Source organism: Spermophilus citellus, assembly GCF_964194105.1.
Source record: "Spermophilus citellus genome assembly, chromosome: 4".
In the NCBI taxonomy this organism is placed as follows: domain Eukaryota; kingdom Metazoa; phylum Chordata; class Mammalia; order Rodentia; family Sciuridae; genus Spermophilus; species Spermophilus citellus.
This window is the reverse complement of record NC_138185.1, coordinates 23,471,015-23,488,325: the sequence shown is the minus strand read 5'-3', so window position 1 is coordinate 23,488,325 and position 17,311 is coordinate 23,471,015. Positions and strand designations below refer to the sequence as shown.

At 40.0% G+C, this 17,311-nt stretch overlaps 1 protein-coding gene across 7 annotated transcripts in view; it reads right to left on the bottom strand.

Moving 5' to 3' along the window:
• Positions 1-16,185, bottom strand: part of NCOA6 (nuclear receptor coactivator 6) — a 97,200-nt gene extending 81,015 nt beyond the window's left edge. For 4 of the 7 annotated variants that reach the window (XM_081292437.1, XM_081292438.1, XM_081292439.1 and 1 more), the window contains exon 1: positions 15,964-16,185. The gene's annotated coding sequence lies outside the window, so the exon portion shown is untranslated. The remainder of the gene's footprint in view (positions 1-15,963) is intronic. The other 3 variants (XM_081292434.1, XM_081292435.1, XM_081292436.1) reach the window with 1 other exon arrangement.
• Between the last annotated feature and the right edge of the window lie 1,126 nt (positions 16,186-17,311).

Below are 17,311 nucleotides of genomic sequence, written 5' to 3'. Positions count from 1 at the left end.
ATGCATAGTACAAACATAAAAGGAAAACAGATTTATACTGAATAAGTAGTCAAATGATATGAAAAATAAGTGCTAGTAGATGAGCTATACTGAACATTATTACTTGAAAACTGATCACCACTGATAAAATTTCTAAAAACTTATTTGCTAGTAACAAAAAAAAAAAAAAAAAGCAACTTTACAATGATTACCACCTTAACCCTATGATCAAACTTATCAATAACAATGGAACAGATGGGCTGGGATTGTGACTTAGTGGTAGAGCACTTGCCTGGCACATATGCACTGGGTTCAATCCTCAGCACTGTATAAAATATAAATAAATTATAATTTAAAAAGTAAACAGACTAAACTCATCTTTTTTTTTAAAGAGAGAGTGAGAGAGGAGAGAGAGAGAGAGAGAGAGAGAGAGAGAGAGAGAGAGAGAAATTTTTTTTTAATATTTATTTTTTAGTTCTCGGCGGACACAACATCTTTCTTGGTATGTGGTGCTGAGGATCGAACCCGGGCCGCACGCATGCCAGGCGAGCGCACTACCGCTTGAGCCACATCCCCAGCCCTAAACTCATCTTTTAAAATAAAAAACAGTGGGATATTTACATACTTCATGATATGATGCAAAGTAAAGAATATTTGTCAAAATATGTAACCAAAATCTAAATCAAGTCTTCAGAATTTAATGCATAAGCTTCTAACCTTCCAGCTTAGGAAAATACAAGGAATAAAGGAACAAGTTAAAGGTCGAAAAGAAAAAAAAAATCAGGTAAATCCAGAGTATGGGACATTCAACAAGAAAACTACTGCTCCGATGTCAACAATGCCACGGAAAAAAGTGGGAGAAGACACAGACAGGATATAGGAAGCATTCTACGTAAAATAATAATTTTTTAAAAGATTATAGATATGGGCTGGAGATGTAGCTCAGTGGTACAGTGCTTAACCTAGCATGTACAAGGTTCTGGGTTTCATCCCCAGCCCCACAAACAACAATAACAAAAGACTACGGGTATAAAAACAGACAAATGCAATGCATGGGCCCTTAATTTTATTCCATTTCAAACAAGTCTCCAAAATAGCTTTTTTGGAGAAACTTAAGCATAGATTTAATGTTAGATAGTATCAAGGAATTACTTAATTACAGACTTTTTAAAAAAATTTTTTAATATTTATTTTTTTTTTTTTTAGTTTTCAGCGGACACAACATGTTTGTTTGTATGTGGTGCTAGGGATCGAACCGGGCCACATGCATGCGAGGTGAGCGCGCTACCGCTTAAGCCACATCCCCAGCCCTTAATTACAGACTAAATGTTAGATAATATTAAGAAATTATACCTAATTTCATTAGGTGTAAAATTGCATTTTGATCATGTAGGAGAATGTCCTTATTTGTAAGATATGTGAGGCTAAAGTATTTAAAGGCTTGGTATCACGATGTCTTTATTTTTATAAGGTTTAACATAATATATTATTAAGCATATGGCAACATGTTAGATATAGGTGGTAGGTATTATTTCTGGTGGTTTTTTTAATATGTTTGAAATTTTTTATGATAAAACATTTAAATATTTTTTTAAAACCCACAAAACTGTGAGGTTTCACTAGAATACTAGAAGAAAAAAATTTATAAAATACAACATTAACTAGTAGCTAGTGGTGAGAAAAATTGGTGGCCATTCTAAAGAATAATCTGGCAATATGGTTGGTTAAAAAATTATATCCTTGGGCTGTAGCTCAGTGGCAGAGTGCTTGCTTATTTGTGTGAGGCACTGGGTTTGATCCTCAGCACCACATAAAAATAAATAAAATAAAATAAAGGCATAGTGTCCATCTACAACTACAAAAAAAAAATTTTTTTTAAATGATATCCTCGGGCTGGGGATATGGCTCAAGTAGTAGCAGCACCACATTAAAATAAAGCTATTGTGTCCACCTAAAGCTAAAAACAAAAAATTAATTAAAAAAAAAAAAAGATATCCTTAACCCTGATTAAATAAATCACTTCAGGGATATATTCTAAGAAAAAATAGGGGGGAAGTTTTATAAAAAGATGTTATAACAGTATAATTGATAATTACAAAACAAAAACAAACTGAAAATCATTCAAATGCCAAATTATCAAGTTTGGTTATTATGTATCCACTAAAAATGATACAGAGACATGTAGAAAACTGTATCACCCTATTGCCAAATAAAAAAACACTATACATGAGGCCATGGATTAAATCTCCAGCAGCATACACACACAGACTACAAAATCTCTGTATGAATTAAACATGTAAAGACTGTATAAGTATGATAATGACTGGGCTGGGAATTTAGCTCAGTTGGTAGAGTGCTTGCCTCCCATGCACAAGGCCCTGGCTTCAATTCCCAGCAACACACACACACACACACACACACACACAATACTGTTATGTGCTTGTAATTTTTAAACACAGTTTTAAAAATTTCATGGGGGCACATGTTCTTAAAGAAAATATGAACAATGCAAATACAGAATGAGGAAAAACTCAGGCACAAGTAAGGAAAAGCACCTGAGGGCTATTACTGCCCACAATTTGAATGAGTATTCTCAATCTGAGTACAGTCCTACTGTGAACAAAGCCAACATAACCACCATTAAAAAGAAACAGAAAGATAGCCGGGTGTGATAGTGCCTGGGGAGACTGAGACAGGACTATGAGTTCAAAGCCAGCCTCAGCAATTATCGAGGCCCTAAGCCAACTCAGCAAGACCTTGTCTCTAAATAAAATATAAAAAAGGGCTAGGGATGGGGCTCAGTGATTAAGCACTCCTGGGTTCAATCCCTGATATCAAAAAAAAAAAAAAAAAAGAAAAGAAAAAAAGAAAGGAAGAAAGAAAGAAAGAAAAATAATATATCACTGGCAGTACACAGTCTGCATCATAGTCTGTATCAATAGACAGTATCTCAATTCTCTCCACTAGTCAGATATTTTTAAAACTATGGAAAAACTAAACAAAGTTCAGAGAAAAATCAAGAGGTAAAGGATAGAATGAAAAGGAGATGAGTTCGAAGAAAAGTTTAAAAGAAAATGAAGGGGCTGAGGTTTTGGCTTAGAGGTAGAGCGCTCGCCCAGCATGTGTGAGGCGCTGGGTTCGATTCCTAGCCCCACATAAAAATAAAACAAATAAAAATAAAGGTATTGTGTCCAACTACAACTAAAAAAATTTTTTTAATTAAAAAAAAAAAAAAAGAAAAGGAAAGCATAATTAAACCGAAACCCACGGAGAGGCTTTTGAACAGACCCTGAAAAGCTGATGTCTGTCTTAATGTCCACAGATGACTGACCAAGAGAAGAGTCTAATAAAATAACCTAAGTTTGTTGGGTTTGTTTGTTTATTTATTTATAGTAGTAGTTGAACCCAATACTTTTATTTTATTTATTTATTTTTATGTGGTGCTGAGGCTCAAACCCAGGACCTTGCACAAGCTAGGCGAGCACTCTACCTCTGAGCCACAATCCCAGTCCCTGGGTTGATTTTTTTATAAGAGGATTTCTTGACCATCCTGATGAAGTTATTGGCATAAGTAAATAAGGAACGCTGGGTGTGTTTAATCATGAACCATCTGCTTTTCTTAGGGTATTTACTTAACTATGATAACCTGGTCATAAAATCACTCTAAAGCTTCAATTATCCAAAGCTGGAATCAGTCATCCAGTATTTTAAAATTCTACTGTGACATCTCTCCCCAGCTCCACTCCTACCCGTCATGCCTCAGCAACATTCAAATGTCCTAGACCTGTCCAGAGCCCCAAACTACCCAGGCTTCATCTCTCTACAACTCCTCAACACACCAGCAAATCAGACTTATATTTCATTATCTAATTATTCTTTATCCTTTCACATATCTGTCATTTCCCTTGGTTCATTTCTCCTTCACTACACTTGTTGCAATCTTACCCTTCCATTTGTAAATTTTAATTTAAGGCTGCTTTGTCATCTCAAATGCTACCTGTTATGGACTGAATTATGTCCCTGGCAAAAAGATATGCTGAAGTCTTATCCTTTAGTATCTCAGAATGTGACTTGATTTGGAAATAGGGTTACTGCAGATGCAATTAGTTAAGGCAAGGTTATACCAGAGTATAAGTATTAAGAGCTCTTAATTCATTTTGTCCTTATAAGAAGGAAATTTGGACACAGAGACAAAGATAAACCGAGAACTTGGTGGACCTCAGACACTAGAGTAATGCACTAGCAAGTAATGCACTTCCACCAAGAATTGATGGAAGCTAGGAAGAGACGAGGAAGAATTCTACTCAAAGTCTCAGAGGGAGCATGACCCTGCTGATACCCTGAATAGAGGTTCCAGCCTCCAGAACTGAGAGAATAAACTTGTTATTTGTTTGTTTATTGCAGTACTGGGGATTGAAGACAGGGTCCTGTCACATGCTACCAATGAGTTACATTCCTGGCCCCAACTTCCATTGTTTTAAGTCATCTAGTTTTAAGTCATCTAGTACTTTGTTATAGCAGCCACAGGGAACTAATTCTACATCTTTTCCATGAAGATTTCTCTTCCTTCCAAGTAGAAGTCATCTCTATTTTCCGAACTCCCATAGTTCTTACTGTCTCATTTAAAACATAACCTGCCATACTTTTTATGTCTGCTTCCCTTTCTCGGATGAATTTTCTGGAAAGCAGAAATTACAGATGATCCTTCATACCCTTGAAAATACTAGGGGAAAAAAATGTGTTTGTACTGAACATGTAGAACAATTCAGTATAATAACTATATACAAAACATTTGCCTTATATTAGGTATTAAAAGTAATCTAGAAATGATTTGAAGCATAGTGGAAAGTATGCATAGCTTACATGCAAATACTACACAATTTTATATAAGGAACTTGAGCATTCACTGACTTTGGTATCCAAGGGGGTCTGGAACCAATCCCCTGTGGATGTCTAAGACTGTATACATGTAACTGTGTATACTTCTCAACTCCTGAAAGGCAGTCAACATATACTACCATAATGAAAATTTTCCCAACACTTAATTATTCGGATCATAATGCTTTTAAATGAGTCATTTCACATATACTAAAGAGTTAAACACAACCCAAAAAGAGTTCAACTGAAGACTCTTATTCTTCTGTTTTTTTAAATGGTACTAGAGATTGAACCCAGGGGTGTTCTATCACTGAGCTATACCCATAGCCCTTTCTATTTTTTTTTTTTTTTTATTTTGAGACAGGGTCTCACTAAATTGTCCAGGCTAGCCTCAAATTTGCAATCCTCCTGCCTCAGCTTCCCATGTCACTGGGTCTACAGGTGTGCATCACTGAACCCAGCAAGACCCATACTCTGTAAGAAACATTCCTAGATTTAAATTTCCTTATTATATTAATATATAATCATATTGATATGTACATATATATATGTACATATCACTCTTAGCTAATGTACACAATGGGAAAGGATATTTATTTAAAAGACAAATCAGGATCTACTGATTGATGCATTGTTATGTCTATAAGATGCCTATTTATTTAAAATCTTCCCACATTTACTGGTATTTGGTGGTTAACCACAGTGCCTTTGAATTTTTCTAAGTGAAAAAAAAAATTTTTTTTTAGAGAGAGAGAGAGAGAGAGAGAATTTTTAAAAAATATTTATTTTTTTTTAGTTTTCGGCGGACACAACATCTTTGTATGTGGTGCTGAGGATCAAACCCGGGCTGCACGCATGCCAGGTGAGCGCACTACCCCTTGAGCCACATCCCCAGGCCAGTGAAAAAAGTCTGAATTTTTTTATAAGAGCCACAGCTTAGGGCTGGGGTTGTGGCTCACCGGTAGAGCGCTCACCTAGCATATGCGAGTCAAGGCACTGGATTCGATCCTTAGCACCACATAAAAATAAATAAAATAAAGGCATTGTGTCCAACTACAACTACAAAAATTTAAAAAAAAAGAGCCACAGCCTTTCTTCTATACAACAATTAAAATTACGGAAAGGGAGTCAGGCATAGTGGCACACCTGTAAATCCAGTTACCCAAGAGACTGATGCAGGAGGATACAAGTTTGAGGCTAGCCTGGGCAATTTAGTGAAACCCTGTTTCAAAATAAAAAGGACTGGGATGTATTTCCGTGGTAAAGCACTTGTCTTATATGTGCAAGCCCTGGGTTCAATCCCTAGTACTATAAATAAACAAACAAACACATAAATAAAATGGAAAGGGACTTAACATAATGAACAGAAACTTGATTCACAAATACGTAACTATTTCTTCCTGTGAGATATTGCTGTCTGGTCTTTATAGAAAATGTATATAAATGGGTACCATGGAACTAATATTCAACAGTTTCAATATCAGTAAAGAAATTGGTTAATGGGAACTTTTGTTGCTTCTCTATGTGTATGTTGGGGGTATTGCTGCTGGCTAGTGAGAAATACAAATCTAAATGCCTGTTTATAGCATGAGTACCCTGTGAATTTGGTGATCATTAATATTATTAACTGACATAGTTAATATTATTAACTAATCATACTATTTTCACTAACAGAATATATAAACCACATCTTCAAGTTAAAGAGTGAGCAGGGAGGGAGTAAACTGGTTCCATCTTTATCATATCAGTTTCTCCCCATGCTGATCCTGTACTTCACAATCAGGATTCTTTTTCTAATGGGCAGATTTCATTATATCACTGTATGGCTAAAAACTTTTTATGGCTTCCTACTATTTAGCAATCAAATCCAAACTTCTCAGTTTCCTACAAAAAAGAATATTCAAAGCCTTCTAGGATTTGGGAGCATAGTATGTAGAGATCAGGAAGACAGGCTTTGCAATTAGACTGCCTGAACTCAAATTCTTCATCAATTGTTAGCTCTATTCCTCAGTTTCTTTTTCTGTAAAAAGGGAAGAAAAAACAGTGCCTATCTCACTAGGTTGTTGTGATAAACAAAGTACCACTGGTGAAATGTTCAGCATATTATCTAGCAAAAGCAAGCCAGCAAAAATTGTGCCCTACAGGCCAGGGCGCGGTGGTACACCTCTGTAATCCCAGCAGCTCAGGAGGCTGAGATATGAGGGCGAATTTAAAGCCAGTCTCAACAAAAGTGAGGCGCTCAGCAACTCAGTGAGACCCTGTCTCTAAATAAAATACAAAAAAATAGGGCTGGGGATGTGGCTCAGTGGTTGAGTGCCCCTGAGTTCAATCCCTGATACCCCTGCTCAAAAAATAACACAACAACAAAACTGTGCGCTACAATTTTTCAAAGTTTTATTTTTTTTATTTTTAATTTTTTAGGTACCAGGGATTGAACTTAGGGATACTCGATCTCTGAGCCACATCCCCAGCCCTATTTTGTATTTTATTTAGAGACAGGGTCTCACTGAATTGCTAGCACCTCACCATTGCTGAGGCTGGTTTTGAATTCATGATCCTTCTGTGTCAGCCTCCCACACTGCCAGGATTGCCACTGTGCCCAGACTCAAAGTTTTATTTTATCTACTACTATTGTTGCTGCTGATCAATTTCTGTTTCCAGCTAAAAACAACTCCACAACCATCCTAGGTGATGACCCTGTTCTCCAGGTGAACTGGTTTCTCTTAAGAACCAATAACTATACTCAAGTTTTCACTCAGCCTGGAAAATACTGTTTCATTTGCAAGTATTAAGAGCCTAATCATTCTTGAGAGCTCTGCTCATGGCCCACATCATTCAAGGACCATACTCTGATATCTAAGCTCCATAACAAGTTACAGACACTTCTCTTCACACAAACCCTGGCTAGATTCATCTTGGTATCCTGTAGAGTTCTAGTCAATTTGCAGTGTACATGATAGGGCTCAATAAATGTTTGACAAGTGAATTTCTGTTTCCTCTCTCTCATGCAACCACTCTCTTGGACAATAGCTCCACATAAGAAATAAAAAGACCTCTTCTGCACTATTTCATAATTTGGACAGAGTATTCTTTTCTATCACAATATGGTAATTTCTTTTTTGGGGGGTGGGGGTTACCAGGGATTGAATTCAGGGGCACTCAACCACTCAGTCACATCCCCAGCCCTATTTTGAACTTTATTTAGAAATAAGGTCTCACTGAGTTGCTTAGCACCTTGCCATTGCTAAGGCTGGCTTTGAACTTGCAACACTCCTGCCTCAGCCTCCTGAGCCACTGGGATTATGGGCATGTGCCACCACACCAGGCTACCAATTTGGTAACTTCAGGAAGTTGAACTGAATCTTTTAATTTCAAGCATCATTTTATTCATTATGATCAAGTATGTCTCAGCCTTAGAAATAAATTTTAGCATTTACCTGTCCACAAACTCATATGCTTTTTTAGCCATCCTGTCCCTACCCAATGTCATTTGTTGGTTTATGGGAGGCAAGGTTTAAATTCTCAGTAAAGTAGAATTAGAAAATCAAATGTCTACAAAGTCACAGTAAATCAGCAAAGCAAGAGAATAATACAGAGAACTAGAAAAACACATTTTATCTAAAAGTTTCATCTGACTATTGCTATACATATGGGCTTGAAAAATCTTCCAGTTTTTCAAGATAAGCCAGAAACTCTGGAGTCTTTTTTTTTTCGGGGGGGGGGGGCAGTTCTGGGAATTGAATCCAGGGCCTCAAGCACACTAGGCAAGTACTCTACCATGGGCTACACTCCTAACCCCATATTTAAATTTTTAAGATGTTAGTGATACCAAATGTGTGCAGGTCAAATTCAGTCACAGGTTGCTAGTTTCTATCCTCTGAAACAGAAATTCACTGCAAAAGAAGTAATGGTATGGAAGATGTTCTATGCCAGAGACAGTCTAAGGCAGCCCTAAAACTAAACAGCTCTTTGAAAACATCTCAGCCTAGCACTCAACCATTCTGATTTAACTTGAAAGTCAAATTAACTTGAGTGTCTCCTCTTTACCAGGAGCTGGAGAATCAAAAATGAACAGTAGAGCTAAACAACAGTTGACATTTATTGAGCATTTTGTAGGCATCAGGCCCTATTCTATATATTATATGAATTAACCCATTTACCATAATCCTCACAACAACTCTATGAGGCAAGTGTTATTATCCTTATTTTAAAGATGCGAAAACTGAGGCACAAAGATATTACATAATTTGTCCATGGTCACACAGCAAGCAGCAGAGGTGAAATTAGGACCTCAAACAGGCTCTACCAAAAAGCTCACATTTGAAACCAAGCCCCATTCAATAAATGGTGCTGGGAAAACTGCTTAAAGGGGGAAAAATGAAACTAGATCCTATCTTGCACCATACTCAAAAATCAATTCTAGATAGATTAGAGTTCTAAACATTAAACGCAAAACGGCAGTCTAAAAAACAATATAAAGAATAACTTCAGCCAGGCGCAGTGGCACGGGCCTGTAATCCTAGTGGCTTGGGAAGCTGAGGCAAGAGGATCTCGAATTTAGCAAGGGCAAGGCGCTAAGCAACTCAGTGAGATTTTTTCTCTAAATAAAATACAAAATAGGGCTGGGGGGCTGGGGTTATAGCTCAGTGGTAGAGTGCTTGCCTAACATGTGTGAGGCACTGAGTTCGATTCTCAGCACTGCATATAAATAAGTAAAATAAAAGTCCATTGACAACTAAAAAAAATTTTTAAAAAATAGGACTGGGGATATGGCTCAATGGTTGAGTGCCCCTGAGTTCAATCCTTGGTAGCAAAAGAAAGAAAGAAAGAAAGAAAGAAAGAATTTCAAAATCTTGGGGGAGTGCAAGGTTGATAAATTTGATATTAAAATTTACAACTTTTAAACCAGACACCTTACACATTTTTTTTTTAAACGAGCAAGAAACTGGGAAATGACATCTGTAATACTGATAAACTACAAAAGATTAGTAATCAAAAAACATAAAGAAATCTTTTGAAAAAGACAACAAAACAGAAAAATGGTAGAACAGCTGGGCGTGATGGCATAAACCTGTAATCCCAGTGGCTTAGGAGGTTTTGGCAGGAGGATCCCAAGTTCAAAGCCAGCCTCAGCAAAAGCAGGTTGTTCAGCAACTTAGTAAGACTCTGTCTCTAAATAAAATACAAAATAGGGCTGGGAATGTGGCTGAGTGGTCAAGTGCCTCTGAGTTCAATCCCTGGCAGGAAGGAAGGAAGGAAGGAAGGAAGGAAGGAAGGAAGGAAGGAAGGAAGGAAAGAAGGATGGCTGAACAAGCCTCAGGGTTGTCTAAACTGTGTAAATCCAGCACTATCACAGTTGCCACACAGCACACACCAGAACATCAGACCTTGCTATGTTAAATATCCAGGGGTCTGTCATGCTGCAGGAACACAGAGCATGGAGGATCAGCCAGAAGGGAAAAGTCAAGATGGTTATTCTCTATGATTTGGAAATTGGATGGAAAAACAGAACTAAAACATCCAACAAATCAGACATGAAGATCAGGGTTGGCAAACATTTTGTAAAGGATATTCTTAACTTTGTGAGCTGACACAACTTTTCTGTCACAACTACTCAACTCTGTCATTGGCAATGCAAAAGCAACCACAGATAATATGTAAACGAATGAGTGTGGTTGTATTCCAAAGAAACTTTATTTACAAAAACAGGTGATAGGACCAGATTTGACCTCTGGCCCAGGGTTTGCTGAACCCACAAATTTCCTACACTCTTGGTATACTTTCCCCATCTTAACCCTGCCTTTTATGTCTGCTGCCACTTACCTCTGATTTCATTAACTAAAAACTACACCAAACTTGACACCTTTGCAAGTCTATTAACCTGCCGGATGCGGTAAGGCATGCCTGTAATCCCAGTGTCTAGGTAAGAGGATCATAAATTCAAGGCCGGCCTCAGCAATTTAGTGAGATCCTCAGCAACTTAGCAAGACCCTGTCTCAAAATAAAAAATAAGGGCTGGGGTTGTGACTCATCAGTAGAGCACCCGCCTAACATGTGCAAAGCCCTGGGTTCAATCCTCAGCACCACATATAAATACATAAAATAAAGGTATTGTATCCAAATACAACTAAAAAATAATTTTTTTAACATTTATTTTTTAGTTGTAGGTAGACACAATATCTTTATTTCATTTTTATGTGGTGCTGAGAATAGAACCCAGTGCCTCACGTGTGCTAGGCAAGTACTCTACCACTGAGCCACCACCCCAGCCCTAAATATTCTTAAAAAATAAAAAAGCCTGGGGATGTGACTCGATGGTAAAGCAACCCTGGGTTCAATCTCCAGTACACCTCAAAAAGTGTTATCCTCGGGGCTGGGATTGTGGCTCAGTGGATAGAGCGCTTGCCTAGCGCGGGCAGGACCCTGGCTCGGTCCTTAGCACCACATAAAAATAAAGGCATTGTGTTGTGCCCATCTACACCTAATAAATAAATAAATATATATTTTTTAAAAGTGTTATCCTACCAAAAATATTTTTCTCCCTTAATATCTGTGCCAATTTTCATCTCTTTTCTTTTTAGTGTGTGTGTGTGTATGGTGCTGGGAATTGAAGGCAGGGCCTCCTGCATGCTAGATAGGTGCTTTACCATTGAGCTACATCCCTAACCCTTTTTAAAAAACTGTCATTGACAGCTTCTACCCCAAATGAGAAGTATAACCCCCACCTCCACTCACTCATGATATCAATCACCAACACCTAAAAATTCTAACTCGGCTCAATGCCCACGGCCTCTACCATAGTTCAGGCCCTCATTACTTCTTCCCTGCTCTTCACTCTACCTATAGAGAAAAAGCATCCATTCATCTCTGAAAAAATTAAACCTCATCATATACTCCCCTTCTCAAAAATCTTGAATCTCAGCTCTGAGCTGAGGATTTAGTCCAAACTCCCTAGCAAGGTTCTTCATAACCAGGTTCCAAACAGTCTTTCTAGTCTAATCTCTGACCATACCTTTGCATTCATTTTGCTTCAACTATATTCAATTACATCCTTAAAAATTTGTCTTCAGGGGCTGGGGTTGCGGCTCAGTGGCAGAGCACCTGCCTTGTACATGTGAGGCACTAGATTCAATCCTCAGCATCACATAAAAATAAATACACAAAATAAAGATATTGTGTTCATCTATAACTAAAACTTTTTTTTTAAATTATCTTTACCTGAAAAACACTTCTCTGCAACTCTCACTTGCAAACTTTTTTTTACCTTTCAGGACATATCTCAAATGTCACTCCTTCACAAAAGTTCCTAGAGTAGACATAGCCACCTCTGTATCCTTAGACTCTTTAATAGTTGCCATCCTGAACTGTCATTATTTACATGTCTACTTCTCTCTAGGGACTGAGTACCCAAAGTGAAATGACTCTGCCTTAAAGACCTTTGACTCCTCAGAGCCTACCTAACATAATTCTTGACACACACCATAATGTTTATTGAATCAGACATGCCTGGTGGTAGAAGAGAAATGACATCTAAAAGAATGTCCAGAGGGCAATACACATGTGTAATTCGGGGGGGAAAGGAATCTATGAATTTGGATGGGAAAAAAAAAAACATTTCACTAATCTCTAACTAAAAGTTACCATTTTACTCAAATATAAATACAGGTAACAAACCTAATAGGATCATAATCTAATCTGTAACAAAAAAACCCCACAAATTTCTTCTTATTATACTTAGCTGCTACAGATATCTTGAAGTATTATCTAGGCTCATGATGTCTTTGAAATTATAATGATTAGACCCATCACTAGATCTGATTCATTGTTTTGGGGATCAAACCCAGGGCCTCACATATGCTAGACAAGTACTCTACCACTGAACCCCTCCCAATCCTAGATTTGATTTTCTTTCTTTCTTTTTCTTTTTGAATCAGGGATTAAATCCAGGGGCATTTAACCACTGAGCTACATCCTTAATCCTCAGCTCTTTTAATTTTTTAAAATTATTTATTCATTGGGTGCCAGGGATTGAACTTAAGGGGCACTCAACCACTGAGCTACATCCCCAGCCCTATTTTGTATATTATTTAGAGACAGGGTGGCACTGAGTTGCTTAGCACCTTGCTGTTGCTGAGGCTGGCTTTGAACTTGCAATCCTCCTGCCTCAGTTTCCTGAGCCATTGGGATTAGAGGTGTGCACCACTGCACCCAGCTTTATTTTTAATTTTGAAACAGCCTCACTAAATTGCTAAGGCTGGCCTTGAACTTGCAATCCTCCTGCCTCAGCCTGCCCAGTTACTGGGATTATGCGTGCAGCCTAGATCTGATTTTTTTAATGTGTTAATAAAGAAACATGTGTATGTTTGTGTGTATATGTATGTCATGATTTGTGTATTTTGTTAATATGATCTCAGCTACTCAAAAGAGGCTGAGGCAGGAGGATCACAAGCTTGAGTACAACCTGGGCAATTTATCAAAACCCTGTCTTAAAAATTAAATTAAGTTAAAGGGATGGGGATGTAACTCAGTGGAAGAGTGCTTACTTAGCATGTGCAAAGCCCTGGGTTCAATCCCCAACACCTCAAAAAAAAAAAAAATATTCTCAGAGGGATCCATATGCTCCACTAGATGGTAAAAGGGCCCATGGCAGAGATAAGGTCAGGCCTCCCTGAATTAGAAGATCCAGAACAGAACCAGGGTGTATAGTTCAGTGGTAGAGTAGTACATATTTAACATTCACAAGGCCTTGGGTTTGATCCCTAGCACAACAACAACAACAACAAAAAAAAAAGAAAAACAAAAACAGAACAGAACAAATGAATTGTGTTGCTGTGTATGGTATTGAAAATCTCATTTTATAAATACATTCATAACTTTTTTGTTGAGCCTGGTGCAGTGGAGCACGCCTGTAATCCCAGCAGCTCAGGAGGCTGAGGTAGGAGGATAGCAAGTTCAAACCCAGCCTCAGCAACTTACTGAGGGCCTAAGCAACTCAGCAAGACCCTGTCTCAAAATAAAATATAAAAAAGGGGCGGGATGTGGCTCAGTGGTAAAGCACCCTTGGGTTGAATTCCCAGCACTCCCCAGAAAATAAATAAATAAATGGACTTTTCGTTGAAAGTCTTAAAATTTTGATTATTTAGGGTCCTAGATCTATTATAGTCATCCCTCGGTATCCATGGAATATTGATTCCAGGATTCCCAGAATATCAAAATTTGTGGAAGCTCAATTCCCTTATATAAAATGGTGTAGTATTTGTATATTCTGTATATAAATATAAAATAAAATCTTCTCTAGATTACTTATTATACTTAATACAATGTAAACACCATGTTAAGTAGTTGTTTTTACTATATGATTTAGTTAATAATAACAATTTTTAAAAGAATATTTTCACCTGGGATTGGTAGAAGCCACAGATGCAAAACTCAGGGATATAGAGGGCTAACTGTATATGATGACTAATTTACAGTTTCCCTCAGAACTTTCCCATAGTCCATGGGAACTCTGAATAATTATTTATCATGATAGAACTTCAATTAAAGTTTGAGAACAATGCAGATTCTAGGTCTCTAGCACTGTTCACTTGTCCCCCCCCCCTTTTTAGTTTTTTTTTTTTGTGTGTGTGTGTGTCCCTTTGCTATAAAGAAAACATCTAAAAGAGAAAGAACATCTCTTTCAAAACTTCAGAAAGTTAGAGGTTCTTAAAGATAACTTCTTTGTCAATGGAGGTGAGCTGGGACATATCCTATAGCCGGTTACCTAGACTTTTTTGATTCCCTTTCAGCCTTTGAACTCACAAAACTTGTTACAAATATACAAAATGCAGTAAATTAATTAATGATTCTCTAATATATGCTGTCATGTTTGACTCTCAACACTTTTCTTCCAAATAGCAAAGTCCTTTAAGGCAATGTGTTGAACAAGGAGCTAGCAAACCACTTCCAGGAACCCCCTCTGTCACCAAGGTGCAAGACTTTCAAAAGTCAACTTTACCATTCTGTGTCTTAGCTATAAAATCAATACTTGATCTGAAATCCTTACGTGATCTCTAAGGCACTTGTCGTTTTTAACACATTCACTCTTCTTCACCATTCTAACTGGCTTCAATAACGACTTTCTGATGACCTCCCCAGGTGACCCTGCTCTTAAGCAGTGGGCTGTCCCCTTCCTGGGAAGACACCTTGGGTCACCGCCCCCAAACAGCCCAGTCCCTCCTTTTAAAGACACACACAAAACCATAAGTTGAAGGAGGTTCTCCCTTCTTGCCAACCACTTCCACTCTCTGTACCCCTTTTGCTGGCCAGCTCCTACATCTAAGCCGCAGCACCCCCACCTACGCCTACTCTTTTCATCAAGCTCTTTTCTTTTCCTGTTGCTCCCCACAATCATGGGTGAAGGCTCCAGGGATCTCAAAAGTCCTCAGTCATTTGAGAGTCATAAGGACTTGCAATTCAGCCCCGGGACCGCCCCAATTTGATACCTTCGTTTGTACCCCCATTTCTAACCAATCACCTCCTCCCCTCTCTGCAAAGAACTGCTCCAGCTCTGACAGCCTGAGGATGGCCCCCAGGTCACCTCCCCTCACCCTAGGACGTACCTGCCATAGGGTTTGGAACACTACTCTTGGCCTAAGCCAGCTCCAAAACCTGCCATCCCCTCAGTCCATGGCCCCAACCACGGTTCCGTTCGGATTCAGTGTCTCTTCTCCGCGACCCTGGCCACGACCCTACGTCGGCTCCCGCCAGTTCCCCAGGCCTGGAGCGCCACCCCGTGCAGACCCCGGCCGGCCCTGCACTCCCTCTTCGCCTGGGACCCCCGCGTCCCGCACCCTCCCCAACCCGGGTCCGGCCGCCGCTCCCACCAGCGCCCCCGCCCCGCAGGCCCCGGGCCCGCTCCCCAACATGGCGACGGGGACACGAGCGCGGCGGGCGGGCAGGGCGGCTCCGGGCCGGGCCCGCACTCGGGTCGAGCTGCACGGTCGCCCGGCGCCATTTTCCCGCGCCAGGCCCGGGCGGCGCCTCCTCCCGGCGAAGCCAGCCAGGCTGGGACCGCGGACGCCCGGCAGGCCCACCCCTTACGGGCCCGCGTCGCCGTCGCCTCACCTGAGCGCGGCCCCGGCCCTCCCGGGCGGGCCTCGGAGCGCCGGCCCGGGCCGTGCGTGCCCGCCGCCGTCCGTGCGTTCGTCTGCCCGTCCTCGCTTGCGCCCGTCTGTCCGGCCGTCGGCGCCCGGCCGCCAGCAGCCCGACCCGGCAGGGCCTCAGGGAGCCGGTGGGGAGGGGGGATGGGCCGGACCGGGCCGGGGAGGGAGGGGGAGGGAGGGAGAGAGGGAGGGAGCGCGGGCGGGGGCGGGGCGGGGCGGACCGGAGGGGCGGGGTCCTGCTCACGTGACCAAGCGTCTCCGCGAGCGCGAGGTGGCGCGCGCGCTGGCTGGTTTGGTGTTGGAGACTAGTAGTGGAGACTAGATTTCCTCTGCTTGGCGTTGCTGTATTCTCACCAGTGGTCAGCTTTATGCCAGCACCCTGGCTGAGTAAACTTGGACAGGCCAACTCCCTAAGTCTTAGTTTGTCCATCTGAAATATGGGGATAGTACAATTTTCTTGCAAAGAGGAAATGAGGAAAGGCACGGAAAGCACTTGGGACAGTGCTTGACACATGGTGTCTACTAACGTCGTTATTAGGTATAGTGTCTAATAATAATGACGATGAAAAAGATAACAGGATAACAGCTTTTATTGTTTGTCTATAAGTCTCTTTTTCCCATCATCACCTCTACCCTTAGCAAACTCATTAAGCTCTCAAAAAATATAATTCTGGAGTGAACAAGTGAGTATAACCTCTCTGTTCTTCCCCAAATGTAAGGAGGTCTCCCCAGCACTGGACTTAGTGTCTGTTTTATTGGCCTTAGTTCAGATCTAGATATCACTTGACAGATTCTTATTTTCTTTGCTTCTCTGAATCTCAGCTTTCTCATCTGTAAAGTAGGAGTTAGGAGTCTGTTACCAGCATCACAGAAGATAGGTGAGCAGGTGGATTGTAAACTGAATAAATCAGTTGTTTTAGTTCCATCTGGAAAAGGGAGTGAGGAAATATTTCATTAAATAAATATTTATTAAGTACACACTGTGCACTTACAGTACAAGAGGGACTCCTGACATTTTCATATCCACTCTGAGTGCCCCTCCAGTATATGCTATGCTCTGTTGTCAGAGTAAGTTTTTAGTCACAAATCTGATCATGTCACTTACTAAAACTATGTAATGGCTTCTCATTGCTCACAATACAAAGGCCAAATATCTTTCTGTTGCCTTCACATCTCCCAGACTTATCTCAGGCCCCTCTTCCTTCTCCTGAGTTTTAGCCAACAATGACCTTTTCTACACATTGTATTTCCTTCTCTGGACTCTTGCACATACTGATCCCTCTGCCCGAAATTCTTTCTCTATATAGTAA